Consider the following 15122-nt stretch of genomic DNA (forward strand, 5'->3'; position numbering starts at 1 on the left):
CTTAAAGATCATGGTGCCTATGGTACAAGGTATTAAGAACTTTCCAGGATCCTGTTTCTTCTGAGGCAATGTTAGTTGATCCAGATCACTTAGTTCATTGGTGAACAAGGGAGATTCATCCTCCCAAGTCTCAATACCAAATAATTTGGCATTCAGCTTCATGATTGCACCAAGAAACTTGGCAGCTTGCTCTTCAGTAACATCCTCATTCTCTTCAGAAGAGGAATACTCATCAGAGCTCATGAATGGCATAAGGAGGTTTAATGGAATCTCTATGGTCTCTAGATGAGTCTCAGATTCCTTTGGTTCCTCAAAGGGAAGCTCCTTATTGATCACTGGACGTCCCAGGAGGTCTTCCTCCTTGGGATTCACGTCCTCTCCTTCCTTCACAGGTTCGGCCATGGTGATTAATTCAATGGCCTTGCACTCTCCTTTTGGATTTTCTTCTGTATTGCTTGGGAGAGTACTAGGAGGGATTTCAGTGATCCTTTTACTCAGCTGGCCCACTTGTGCTTCTAAATTTTTAATGGAGGACCTTGTTTCATTCATGAAACTCACAGTGGCCTTAGATAGATCAGAGACTAAGTTTGCTAAATTAGAGGTATTTTGTTCAGAGTTCTCTGTCTGTTGCTGAGTGAATGATGGAAAAGGTTTACTACTGTTAAACCTATTTCTTCCACCATTATTAAAGCCTTGTTGAGGCTTTTGATCCTTCCATGAGAAATTTGGATGATTTCTCCATGATGGGTTATAGGTGTTTCCATAAGGTTCACCCATATAATTTACCTCTGCTATTGCATGGTTTTCAGGATCATAAGCTTCTTCTTCAGAAGCTGCCTCTTGAGTATTGTTGGATGCAGCTTGCATTCCATTCAGACTCTGAGAAATCATATTGACTTGCTGAGTCAATATTTTATTCTGAGCCAATATGGCATTCAGAGTATCAATTTCAAGAACTTCCTTCTTCTTAGGCGTCCCATTACTCACAGGATTCCTCTCAGAAGTGTACATGAACTGGTTATTAGCAACCATGTCAATGAGATCTTGAGCTTCTGCAGGTGTTTTCTTTAAGTGAATGGATCCACCTGCAGAAGTATCCAATGACATCTTAGATAACTCAGACAGACCATCATAGAATATATCCAGGATGGTCCATTCTGAAAGCATGTCAGAAGGACACTTTTTGGTCAGCTGCTTGTATCTTTCCCAAGCTTCATAGAGGGATTCACCTTCTTTCTGTCTGAAGGTTTGAACATCCACTCTAAGCTTGCTCAGCTTTTGAGGAGGAAAGAACTTGGCTAAGAAAGCCGTGACCAGCTTATCCCAAGAGTTCAGGCTGTCTTTGGGTTGAGAGTCCAACCACACTCTAGCTCTGTCTCTTACAGCAAAAGGGAAAAGCATGAGCCTGTAGACTTCAGGATCTACTCCATTAGTCTTAACAGTATCACAGATCTGCAAGAATTCAGTTAAGAACTGAAAAGGATCTTCAGATGGAAGTCCATGAAACTTGCAGTTCTGCTGCATCAGAGAAACTAGCTGAGGTTTCAGCTCAAAATTGTTTGCTCCAATAGTAGGAATGGAGATGCTTCTTCCATGTAAATTGGAATTTGGTGCAGTAAAGTCACCAAGCATCCTCCTTGCATTATTATTATTTTCGGCTGCCATCTCCTCTTCCTGTTCGAAAATTTCTGAAAGGTTATCTCTGGATTGTTGTAATTTAGCTTCTCTTAGTTTCCTCTTCAGAGTCCTTTCAGGTTCTGGATCTGCTTTAACAAGAATATTCTTGTCCTTGTTCCTGCTCATATGACAAAGAAGAGGGCACAGAAAAATAATAATAATAGGGGTCCTTTTTACCACAGTATAGAGGTCCCTGTGTGAGTAGAAGAAAAGAAGAAGAAAAAAATCTGAACTCAGAGAGAGAGAGAGGGGGTTCAGATTTTTGGTGAGTGAGGAAGATATGTTAGTAAATAAATAAACAAATAGAAGAAGATGAAAGGGGGAAGTGAATTTTCGAAAATAATTTTTTGAAAAAGAGTTAGTGGTTTTCGAAAATAGTTTTTGAAAAAGGTTAGTAATTTTTGAAATTTTAAAATCAAAAGTTAAAATAATTAGTTAATTAAAAAGAAATTTTGAAAAAGAGGGAAGATATTTTTTAAAATTAGAGATAGAGAGTTAGTTAGGTAGTTTTGAAAAAGATAAGAAACAAACAAAAAGTTAGTTAGTTAGTTGAAACAAATTTGAAAATCAATTTTGAAAAGATAAGAAGATAAGAAGTTAGAAAGGATATTTTAAAATCAAATTTTTTTTTAAAAAGATATGATTTTGAAAAAGATAAGATAGAAAGATATTTTTGAAAAGATATGATTGAAATTAGTTTTGAAAAAGATTTGATTTTTTTAAATCACAATTAATGACTTGATTCACAAGAAATCACAAGATATGATTCTAGAACTTAAAGTTTGAATCTTTCTTAACAAGCAAGTAACAAACTTGAAATTTTTGAATCAAAACATTAATTGATGATGTTATTTTCGAAAATTATGAGGTAAAGATAACAAAAAGATTTTTGAAAAATATTTTTTAAAATTTTCGAAAATAACTAAGAAAAATGAAAAAGATTTGATTTTTCAAAAAGATTTTGAAAAAGATAGGATTTTTTTAATTGAAAATTTTAATTTGACTCATAAAAACAACTAGATTTTAAAAAGCTTTGAAAAAGTCAACTTAAATTTTCGAAATTTATGAGTGAAAAAGGGAAAGATATTTTTTTTATTTTTGAATTTTTTATGATGAGAGAGAAAAACAACAAAATGGTGCAATGCATGAAAATTTTTAGATCAAAACAATGAATGCATGCAAGAATGCTATGAATGTTAAGATGAACACCAAGAACACTTTGAATGTCAAGATGAACACCAAGAACATATTTTTGAAAATTTTTATATGCAAAGAAAACATGCAAGACACCAAACTTAGAAATCTTTCATGTTTAGACTCTATGGATGCAAGAATGCATATGAAAAACAAGAAAAGATGCAAAACAAGAAAGCATCAAGATCAAACAAGAAGACTTACCAAGAACAACTTGAAGATCATGAAGAACACTATGAATGCATGAATTTTCGAAAAATACAAGATGAATATGCAATTGATACCAAACGTATAACATGACACATGACTCAAACAAGAAACACAAAAAAAATATTTTTTTTTGATTTTTATGATTTTCTAATTTTTTTTTGTATTTTTTGAAAATTGATTGAAAAAGAAAAATAAGGATTCCAAAATTTTTAATATGAATTCCAGGAATCTTATGCTCTTTAGTCTAAAGCTCCAATCAAAGGGTCAGGCATGGCTTAATAGCCAGCCAAGCTTTAGTATGTAACTCAGACATGACACGCCTGACATACCCTATCCAAAAGAATTAGATATGGCTTTACAGCCAGCCAGGCTTCATGAAACTCTAGAATTCATTCTTAAAAATTCTGAAGAAAAATATGTTTTTTTTTTGAAAACATTTTTTTTTCGAAAACAAAGGAGAAATTTTTGAAAGAATTTTGAAAATTTTTTGAAAATAACACAAAAAGAAAATTACCTAATCTGAGCAACAAGATGAACCGTCAGTTGTCCAAACTCGAACAATCCCCGGCAACGGCGCCAAAAACTTGGTGCACAAAATTGTGATCTCTGGTAATGGCTCCAAAAACTTGGTGCTCTAATCTCAATTCATAATTTGTCACAACTTCGATACAACTAACCAGCAAGTGCACTGGGTCGTCCAAGTAATAAACCTTACGTGAGTAAGGGTCGATCCCACGGAGATTGTCGGCTTGAAGCAAGCTATGGTCACCTTGTAAATCTCAGTCAGGCGGATATAAAATAGTTATGAAGTTTTCGAAAATAAATAATAAAAGAAGGATAGAAATACTTATGTAAATCATTGGTGAGAATTTCAGATAAGCGCACAGAGATGCTTTCGTTCCTCTGAACCTCTGCTTTCCTGCTGCCTTCATCCAATCAGTCTTACTCCTTTCCATGGCTGGCTTTATGTAAGGACTTCACCGTTGTCAATGGCTACTTTTAATCCTCTCTGAAAAATGGTCCAAATGCTCTGTCACAGCACGGCTAATCGTCTGGAGGCATCACCCTTGTCAATGGCTGCGCCCTATTCCTCTCTGTGAAAATGGTCCAACGCGCTGTCACTGCATGGCTAATCATCTGGAGGTTCTCGATCATACTGGAATAGGATTTACTATCCTTTTGCGTCTGTCACTACGCCCAGCACTCGCGAGTTTGAAGTTCGTCACAATCATTCAATCCCAGTGTCCTACTTGGAATACCACAGATAAGGTTTAGACTTTCCGGACTCTCATGAATGCCGCCATCAATCTAGCTTATACCACGAAGATTCTGATTAAGAGATCCAAGAGATACTCATTCAATCTAAGGTAGAACGGAAGTGGTTGTCAGGCACGCGTTCATAGGGAATGATGATGATTGTCACGTTCATCACATTCAGGTTGAAGTGCGAATGAATATCTTAGAAGCGGAATAAGTTGAATTGAATAAAAAACAATAGTACTTTGCATTAATCTTTGAGGAACAGCAGAGCTCCACACCTTAATCTATGGAGTGTAGAAACTCTACCGTTAAAAATACATAATTGAAAGGTCCAGGCTTGGCCGAATGGCTAGCCCCTCTGATCTAAGAACCAGGCATCCAAAGATGATCCTAAGATACAATCCCGGATTCAAAGATGTCTAATACAACAGTAAGAAGTCCTATTTATACTAAACTAGCTACTAGGGTTTACAGAAGTAAGTAATTGATGCATAAATCCACTTCCGGGTGATGACAAGTCATCCTAGCCTATTTTAGCTAGTCTTTTTCTCTTGTTTTCATTAGAATTATGCACTTTCTTGAGCTACAAGCAAGCTAATTGAGTAGATTTTCATGTTTCCCTTGATTGAATCAACCATGTATGAATTCATGCCATTTCATGAGGTTTTATGCTATATTTGTTGCATATTATGAAAGAATGAATATCTCATGACTTTGAGCATAGCTTTGATGTGTTTGGTTGATTAATGATAGGTGAAGAAAGCTTGGAGAAAGGTTGAAGCAAGAAGGAATGGCTAGGAGTGAAGAGAGGACAATGGAATAAGTGAAATTGAACCAGGAAGCAAAAAGCTGGACCTAAAGTTAGCATCAAACTTTTGCACAAACTTTTGGTTGAAAAGTTAGCCCCAACGTTAGCCCCCTAACTTGGAGGCTAACGTTGGAACTTGAAAATTCTCCCCTGGGCTTCAAAAGTTTGCGCCAACGTTAGCCCCCTAACTTTGAGGCTAACGTTGGCACATGAATTTCTCCCCTGGGCACCAAAAGTTTGCGCCACCGTTAGCCCCCTAACTTTGAGGCTAACGTTGGCACATGAATTTCTCCCCTGGGCACCAACGTTTGCGCCAACGTTAGACCCCTAACTTGGAGGCTAACGTTGGCACATGAAAATTCAAGGGAGAGGAGCAAAAGTTTGCGCCAACGTTAGCCCCCTAACTTGGTGGCTAACGTTGGCGCCACAAGCACATTAGGCAAGGCCAACGTTAGGGTCAAAGTTGGACCCCTAACGTTGGCACCAACGTTGATATCAGCAAAATGTGCTAGCGGATATGAAAAGTTGGAGCCAAAGTTAGACCCCAAACTTTGGCTCAAACTTTTGGTCCAAATTTTGCTAACCTCAAAACCGGTTCAATTGGTTCACTTTGGTTCTTCTCCAAATTTCAAGAGCAATCAACCAAGGCCTCTTTCAACCCAATTCCACCAAGAGCAAAGGCCCAACTCAAGGCTTGAATATCATTTGAAGAAAGTGTATAAATAGGATAGAATTCAAGTTCTTCGGAGAGCTTTCTTTTTGGAATTTTCATAATAGTTTTCGGAGAGCTTTTGTTGAGTGAACTTTAATTTCTTTGTCTTGGGGGAAGGAGAATTCACTTCTCTTTCTCTCAGTTTTATTGCTTTCAATTTAAATTACAATTGTCTTGGATCTTGGATTGGAGAATTGAAGAAATTCTGTTTCAATCTCATCCTTGGATCTCTCTGCTTTATTTACTGAAATTTAATTTCCGTTTCTGTTACTTACTTCTCATCTACTTTCCTTGCAATTTACAATTCCCTTGCAATTGTTCTTGTTGGATCTAGGAAGGCATTGAGATCTAGACTCAGATTTCTAGTCTCTGGGTCCTGAGATCCAAATCCCCAATTTACATTCTGTTTCTTTCTTTCCATGTTCATTTACGTTTCTGCTTCATATCCGATTCAATCCCAATTCTCTTTTACTCTTCTGTTTGATGCTATTTACTTTCCTTTGTTTAAATTCTGCAAATCCAATCCCCAATCCCCTTTACATTTCTAGCCATTTACATTTCTTGCACTTTAAGATTCCGCAATTTACATTTCTTGCACTCTAAGTTTCTGCCAGTTAATTTCTTGTCCTTTACGTTTCAGCAATTTATTTCTTGTTCTCTTTACTTTAATGCAATTTAATTTCTACAAATCACAAAACACTCAACCAAATCTTGATTCGCTTGACTAAATTAACCATCAAGCTAAAATTGCTCAATCCTTCAATCCCTGTGGGATCGACCTCACTCCCGTGAGTTTTTATTACTTGATGCGACCCGGTGCACTTGCCGGTTAGATTTGTGTGTTTTGGGAGAGATTTATTTTTCCTCCAAAATATCTCATCAAGTTTTTGGCGCCGTTGCCGGGGATTGATTAGATTGACAATGATTAAGCGAGGTGGTGATCTAGATCAAGCACTTTTTCTTTATTTTTCTCTAATTTTGACTGACACACTAACTGTTTGAAGTTTTGCCTGAGCTAATAGAAACCTCATTCTAGCAATAGAGTGAAATTTCCTTGGCTCATCCTGCTGAATATGATTTTCATAGCTTGAAAAACAAACGAGAGGAGTGGTTTTCGTTCATTACTCTCTCAAGTTTGCCAACTGTTTGATACTTTGTGTCAACTGATCCTTCAATCATATCCTGGCCTGAATATGCTCTATCTTCACTTGAATTGGTTGTGACTGTGCAGATCATGGAAGGGAACTCAACAAATTCTAGCAATCATGAGAGTAATACCCCCACCTTGGATGATAATGTAACCCATAGTTCGAAAGAACTATCCATAGCCATGAATGATGTTGCCCAGTGGTTTGAAGCCTTTCCACAAGGAAGCATTATCGGATGGGAAGAACTGGTGAATGGGCTCCTAGTCAAATTGAACCCATCACAAAGAATTGTTAAGCCAGAGGCAGAAGTGCATCCATTCACACAAGCTAAAGAAATTGAAGGTGCTAGTGCAGTAATAAGCCAAAACAAGCAGATACATCAGCAGACTCTACAACAACTGGACATGATGGCTAGGAAAATCACTAAGTTGAGACATGCTGTAATACATACATACAACCTGACTCAAAGCTCACATGGGAGTAATCAAGCTGAACACAGTTTTGGGGTCATTAACCATGAGTAACAGAGTTATGAGCAACTGCAATCTCCAAGCAATCACTCTAGCATGCTCCAACACAGGCCTCAGAATGATGTGTACAATCCACCTTGGAGAACTCATTCTAATGGGAGGGGGGTTGAGAACCAAAACCAAAAACCAAGGGACTTCAACTGCAACACTCCCAGCTTAAAAAACCAATTTAAAACACACCCCCACAACAATAATCACACACACTCCCAACCCCGTCCTACCTCACCATTCGTTCAAAATGACCTTCGTCAACCACCACAATTGACACAGCCACAACCCCTTCCAACCTTTCAAAGAATCTATATTCTAGAAATGCTGATGGAGAGGTCCATAAAAATTCAAGAAATGATGATAATAGAGCGGGAAGAAATAAAGAAACATCAAGAGATGATAAGCAAGAACCAGGAGGCCTCACTCAGAAGACTTGAAAGGCAAATGGAACAACTTGTTCAAAACCTTGCTGAATTGAGTGAGAAGGAGGGGAATCTGAATCCAAAGAGCCATGAAAAGGATGTTGTGTTGAAAGAGAAGGGAGTCATGGAGGAAAGTAAGAGGGCTATGGAAAGAGAAACAGAGGGAAGGAAACCCATAGCAAGAGGAGGAAACCTAAGGCAACATAAGCCTCAACTTCCATGAGCACAGAGTGAAGGATGTCAAGCTAGTGACAATAAAAGAGCGCTTGTTGGGAGGCAACCCAACCGGAGGTAACTGTCTTTTCATATCTATTTCAATAAAAAGGTTAATTAGTTTTATCTATATTGCAAGAAGCTAAGTTTGGTGTACATGCCAAAACAATTTAAAGGAGAATGAAGGATTCTAAGTTTGGTGTTCACCAAAATCCCATTATAAAACACATTCTCATCTTCTGCATAATGCTGGCTTCAAGCATGTTGGATAAACTAGTTAACTACTCTGCTGTTTCCTAGTTTTCAGTTTTATTGCTTTTGAAAAAGAAGAAAAAGAGTTTCACACATGGTTAATCTAATGCATTGGCAAGGTACTAAGTTTGGTGTTCCCACACCAAAGTAAGTACAAAGGCCCACAAATAAATCATGCAAGCTAACCATTTTTCAAGTGCTTGGGGAACAAGCAACTTTCAATATCATTGCAGAGGTCCATACAAGCTGTTGGAAGGATTAAGCATCATCAACCAAAGAAACAAAAGATGAACCTAAAGGCCAGCAATGATGATGATGAGAAGAAGGAAAGCAAGTAAACTTCAACAGGTTGTATTGTTAAGTCATTATTTTGCATCAAATACTGCTGTAATTGAAAGTTGGATTGTATCCTTATCTGCCCTGCTTGTCTGCATAGCATAGTCTTTCTTTATAAATCAATAAGCAAGAAGCTTGATCATTCACAACATTCTTATCTTCAAAACTTGTTTGCACTCAATTTTCAAGAAATGCATCACATGAAAGTTCTTTGAAAGGAAGAATTGAGGAATTAAACAATTTTGAGGCAAGCAAAAGATTAAGAGAAGTGGTGGTTCTAGTTGTATGATTATGTATTGAGGTTGCATGCTTGTGAAAACTTGCATGGGAGCTCATAGGCAGGACATGAAGTTCAAAGAAGTATTGTGGAGATTCTCAAAAATCTATTGATCCAAGAAGCAGCAAACAAAACAAAAATAAAGTAAAGAAAATACAAAAACAAAAAGAACATGGCCCAAGGCTCTGAGCATCAATTACTAGGCAGAAAAAGAAAGAAAGAAACAAAAACTCAAAGAGTTGTTATCCTAGTAAATGCTTGTGGTTGAAGTGTGTCAAGGAAAGAGGCTTGAGCAAGTAAATCCTTAGGGGTGCTTTAACACCTAATACCTTAAAACCAACTGGTTTAGGAGTATTGATTGAAAGCTTATCTAAAGAGCCGCTTTGAGACATGATACTTAGAGTCGAGGCCAGAGCACAGAAACTATAAGCTGCTTCAAGGTGATTACATATAAAGAGATCTCCATGATACCATTTGGATGAAAATCCTAAGACCTACGACTCCCAATATGTGAGGACTAGTGAGCACTGAAGCCCTTGCATGAACATATGATTTAGAGTTCACTCCACTGTTACTTGATCACTTCACTCACTGTACTTTACAAGTGTTCCTCAATCCATCTTAATTGAAAGAATCTCTGAGCATAATTCATTTCTTGCTTGAGGACAAGCAAGCTTTAAGTTTGGTGTTGTGATGACAAGTCATCCTAGCCTATTTTAGCTAGTCTTTTTCTCTTGTTTTCATTAGAATTATGCACTTTCTTGAGCTACAAGCAAGCTAATTGAGTAGATTTTCATGTTTCCCTTGATTGAATCAACCATGTATGAATTCATGCCATTTCATGAGGTTTTATGCTATATTTGTTGCATATTATGAAAGAATGAATATCTCATGATTTTGAGCATAGCTTTGATGTGTTTGGTTGATTAATGATAGGTGAAGAAAGCTTGGAGAAAGGTTGAAGCAAGAAGGAATGGCTAGGAGTGAAGAGAGGACAATGGAATAAGTGAAATTGAACCAGGAAGCAAAAAGCTGGACCTAAAGTTAGCATCAAACTTTTGCACAAACTTTTGGTTGAAAAGTTAGCCCCAACGTTAGCCCCCTAACTTGGAGGCTAACGTTGGAACTTGAAAATTCTCCCCTGGGCTTCAAAAGTTTGCGCCAACGTTAGCCCCCTAACTTTGAGGCTAACGTTGGCACATGAATTTCTCCCCTGGGCACCAACGTTTGCGCCAACGTTAGACCCCTAACTTGGAGGCTAACGTTGGCACATGAAAATTCAAGGGAGAGGAGCAAAAGTTTGCGCCAACGTTAGCCCCCTAACTTGGTGGCTAACGTTGGCGCCACAAGCACATTAGGCAAGGCCAACGTTAGGGTCAAAGTTAGACCCCTAACGTTGGCACCAACGTTGATATCAGCAAAATGTGCTAGCTGATATGAAAAGTTGGAGCCAAAGTTAGACCCCTAACTTTGGCTCAAACTTTTGGTCCAACTTTTGCTAACCTCAAAACCGGTTCAATTGGTTCACTTTGGTTCTTCTCCAAATTTCAAGAGCAATCAACCAAGGCCTCTTTCAACCCAATTCCACCAAGAGCAAAGGCCCAACTCAAGGCTTGAAGATCATTTGAAGAAAGTGTATAAATAGGATAGAATTCAAGTTCTTCGGAGAGCTTTCTTTTTGGAATTTTCATAATAGTTTTCGGAGAGCTTTTGTTGAGTGAACTTTAATTTCTTTGTCTTGGGGGAAGGAGAATTCACTTCTCTTTCTCTCAGTTTTATTGCTTTCAATTTAAATTACAATTGTCTTGGATCTTGGATTGGAGAATTGAAGAAATTCTGTTTCAATCTCATCCTTGGATCTCTCTGCTTTATTTACTGAAATTTAATTTCTGTTTCTGTTACTTACTTCTCATCTACTTTCCTTGCAATTTACAATTCCCTTGCAATTGTTCTTGTTGGATCTAGGAAGGCATTGAGATCTAGACTCAGATTTCTAGTCTCTGGGTCCTGAGATCCAAATCCCCAATTTACATTCTGTTTCTTTCTTTCCATGTTCATTTACGTTTCTGCTTCATATCCGATTCAATCCCAATTCTCTTTTACTCTTCTGTTTGATGCTATTTACTTTCCTTTGTTTAAATTCTGCAAATCCAATCCCCAATCCCCTTTACATTTCCAGCCATTTACATTTCTTGCACTTTAAGATTCCGCAATTTACATTTCTTGCACTCTAAGTTTCTGCCATTTAATTTCTTGTCCTTTACGTTTCAGCAATTTATTTCTTGTTCTCTTTACTTCAATGCAATTTAATTTCTGCAAATCACAAATCACTCAACCAAATCTTGATTCGCTTGACTAAATTAACCATCAAGCTAAAATTGCTCAATCCTTCAATCCCTGTGGGATCGACCTCACTCCCGTGAGTTTTTATTACTTGATGCGACCCGGTGCACTTGCCGGTTAGATTTGTGTGTTTTGGGAGAGATTTATTTTTCCTCCAAAATATCTCATCACCAGGGCCCACTTGGTGTGTGCTTGGGCTGAGCTTGAAGTCTACACGGGGAGAGGTCATTCTTGGAGTTGAACGCCAGTTTTTGTGCCATTTTGGGCGTTGAACTCCACTTTGCAACTTGTTTCTGGCGCTGGATGCCAGAATTGGGCAGAGAGCTGGCGTTGAACGCCAGTTTGCGTCATCTAAACTTGGGCAAAGTATGGACTATTATATATTGCTGGAAAGCCCTGGATGTCTACTTTCCAACGCAATTAGAAGCGCGCCATTTTGAGTTCTGTAGCTCCAGAAAATCCACTTTGAGTGCAGGGAGGTCAGAATCCAACAGCATCAGCAGTCCTTCTTCAACCTTTGAATCTGATTTTTGCTCAAGTCCCTCAATTTCAGCCAGAAAATACCTGAAATTACAGAAAGACACACAAACTCATAGTAAAGTCCAGAAATGTGAATTTAACATAAAAACTAATGAAAACATCCCTAAAAGTAACCAGATTCTACTAAAAGCATACTAAAAACAATGCCAAAAAGTGTATAAATTATCCGCTCATCAGTGCTCTATAAGGCTAGTTTTGGTTCTGCTGTCTGTTGTTGTTGTTGTTGCCCACTATTGTCTCTACCTCCTCGGTTATAGTTGTCCCTCCATCCTTGGTTGGAATTGTCTCTCCAACCTTGGTTGGAGTTATCTTGCCAACCTTGATTGTAGTTCCCACCTTGGTTATAATTGCTGCCTTGTTGATAGTATCGATGATTCGGGCAGTCATAGAAATTGTGAGTAGCTGCCAAGGTGTTGTCTTCTTGTTGTTGGAGTTACGGACACTCATCAGTGTAATGAGTGTAGCAGGCGCAAATTCCGCATACTCTCTGAGGGACTAACTGTTGACATTGTTGTTGTGGGGGAGGCTGAGACTGTTGTTGATTCGGCTATAGCTGCTTCAGTATGTTGGTCATCTCTCCCAAAGTCTGTGTGAGAGCAGCAGTCTCACTGCTAGAGGAAACTTCTGCAATAGCCTTGGGATGGTTGTTCCTGTGCCTGACATTCCGGGTAGACTCAGCTAGATCGATGATCAGTTGCCATGCTTCTGTCGCCGTCTTGTATTTCTTCAGTGAGCCATTACTTGCAGCATCTAGTGTAGTCTTGTCTTGAGACTTCATGCCTTGTGTGAAATAACTGATCAACACCAACTGGTCAATCTTGTGGTGGGGGCATGAATCTAGGAGATTTCTGAAGTGCTCCCAATATTCGTAGAGAGTCTCTGACTCGCCTTGAATAATACAGGAAATTTCTTTCCTCAGTCTATCTATAACTTCACCTGGAAAGTACTTTTCCAGGAACTCCCTTCTGAGCAGATCTCAATTGGTAACGACTGCTTCAGGCTGAGTGTAGAACCACTCCCTTGCCTTTCCCTCAAGAGAAAATGTAAAAGCATATAGCCAAATAGTAGTTTTATCTGCACCATGATGCCTAGTAGTTGAACAGGCTGTCTGAAAATCTCTGAGGTGCTTTATGGGCTCTTGAGCAGGTAAGCCATGAAACTTGGACAGTAAGTTGATTAGCGTAGTCTTCAGTTCAAAATCTGCAGCCAGATTTGGGTGACGCGCTTGATACGGTTGCAGTGTAAAGTCTGGAGCTCCTGCTTCCTAGAGAGTAATCCTTCTGGGCTCCGCCATATTACCTGCACGTAAATTAACAGAATCAGTAGAAGAGGAGCTTGTCTCTTCCTCAAATGGCACTTCAGATTCACCCTCAGATGAGATTGGTGAATTGGTAGTAACCACTTCACCACCCTCAGAGGCTAACCAACGCCGAGCTCGCCTAATATGTGAAATAGTTCTTTCAATTTTAGGATCAAACACTGCTAAGCTCGGATCAGGCAGTGAATGTGTCATTCAATGAAGGAAACATACAGCCCATGGTAATAAAATAAAATAAAATATGTAAAAATATAAAATTAAAAATATTTACACCAACTAATAATTTAGCATGCTATTGCAACTCCCCAGCAATGGCGCCAAAAATTGATCGTGGCGGAAATTAGCCGATTAAGAAATTAATATAGAAATAACGTTGCGAGTACAGTTTCCAACCGACAAAAAATCCTCTTATCAATTTAGAAGGGTTGTCACAAAATTAGAATAAAAATACTGGGAGTAGAAATCCCAGGTCGTCCCCCAACAAGTTGACAAAAGAGTGCTATTTTATTAGTCAAGAGTTTTTCGAGAAATTTTAAGAGTTGGAGAACAGGAAAATAAATAATTATAAATTAAAGCAATGAAAATTAGCAAGAGAATTTGTATAATCAAAATAAAAGCCTTGACCAGGGGAAGATTAATTGGAAGTTCTATCCTTGTTGGATTTTTCCCAAGTGTAATAGCAAGAGGTTGTTGTTTTCACTTAGTTAACCCTTACCGAATAAAGGAAAGTCAAGTGATTGAGCTAACTCTTATTCGCAAGTCCTAATCCTCTGCTATGGAAGGATTAGCGTTAGTAAATAGAGATTTAGCCAACAACTTCCAATTGAAATTGACACTTGAGTATTCCAACTCAAGGGTCTCATTTTAATCAACCCCCAAGTCAAGTTGGGAGTCTACTCCTTTGACATGAACACTACTTTCACAAGCATGTAAAGGGAATAAGAAGAAGACATGATAATTTAAAAGAAATAATAACTGAAAATTAATTAAAGGTAAAAGTAGTTCTTTGCATTAATAAATCCCAAAATCATAAACATACCTATCTGAACAGGGTTAATAGGTAATCAAAAGAGTAAAGGAATAAGAAAACAAACTAGAATAATGGCAACTTCAACGGAGGTAGTGACTCTACTCAATATCTAAAGAAAAAGCATAAAAAGCATAAAAACTAGAACTATGAATGTGAAGAAAACCTAGAGGAAGTGTGATTTCTCTCTAAGATTCAAATCTAAAATCTAAAAACTATGCGAATGAGGATGTCTGTTGAGTCTCTGCTCGTCCCCTGGCTCTAGTCTGTGTTTCTGGGCCGGAAACTAGGTTCAAACTCGGCCCAAAATTGCCCCCAGCATTTTCTGCAATTTCTGCAGGTAGCGCATGTCACGCGTACGCGTCAGTCATGCGTACGCATCGCTGGTCATCTTTGCGTGTCACGCGTACGCGTCAGGCACGCGCACGCGTCGCCCTGCGAACTCCGATTCACGCGCATGCGTGAGCCATGCGTGCGCGTCACTTCTTGCTGGTTGTCTCCTTTAATTCTTGTGCTTCTTCCATTTTTGCAAGCTTCCTCTCCATCCTCAAAGCCATTCCTTCCCTATAAAGCCTGAAAACACTTAACACACAGATCACGGCATTGAATGGTATAAAGGAGAATTAAAATTGAACAATTAAAGGCTTAGAAAGCAAGTTTTCAACCATAGAACAAAATTGGGAAGGAATTGTAAAATCATACAATTGTATGAATAAGTATGCAAAGATTTGATAAAAATCACTCAATTGAGCACAAGATAAACCATAAAATAGTGGTTTATCATGTAACACGAAGATATTTGGGTGTATTTTTATTTTGTTAAGTTCTGCATAATTCAAAACTCTTCATCTTCCTCCTCCTTAT

At 38.3% G+C, this 15122-nt stretch overlaps 1 non-coding gene across 1 annotated transcript; it reads left to right on the forward strand.

The window, feature by feature from the left end:
- The first annotated feature begins 1161 nt into the window (after nucleotides 1-1161).
- Nucleotides 1162-1269, forward strand: LOC148545955 (small nucleolar RNA R71). Its single transcript, XR_015901446.1, has one exon. It is a non-coding gene; the product is annotated as a small nucleolar RNA R71 (small nucleolar RNA).
- The last annotated feature ends 13853 nt before the right edge of the window (nucleotides 1270-15122 follow it).

This window comes from Arachis ipaensis, chromosome B9 (genome assembly GCF_059453495.1).
Source record: "Arachis ipaensis isolate K30076 ecotype BB chromosome B9, ASM5945349v1, whole genome shotgun sequence".
NCBI lineage: Eukaryota > Viridiplantae > Streptophyta > Magnoliopsida > Fabales > Fabaceae > Arachis > Arachis ipaensis.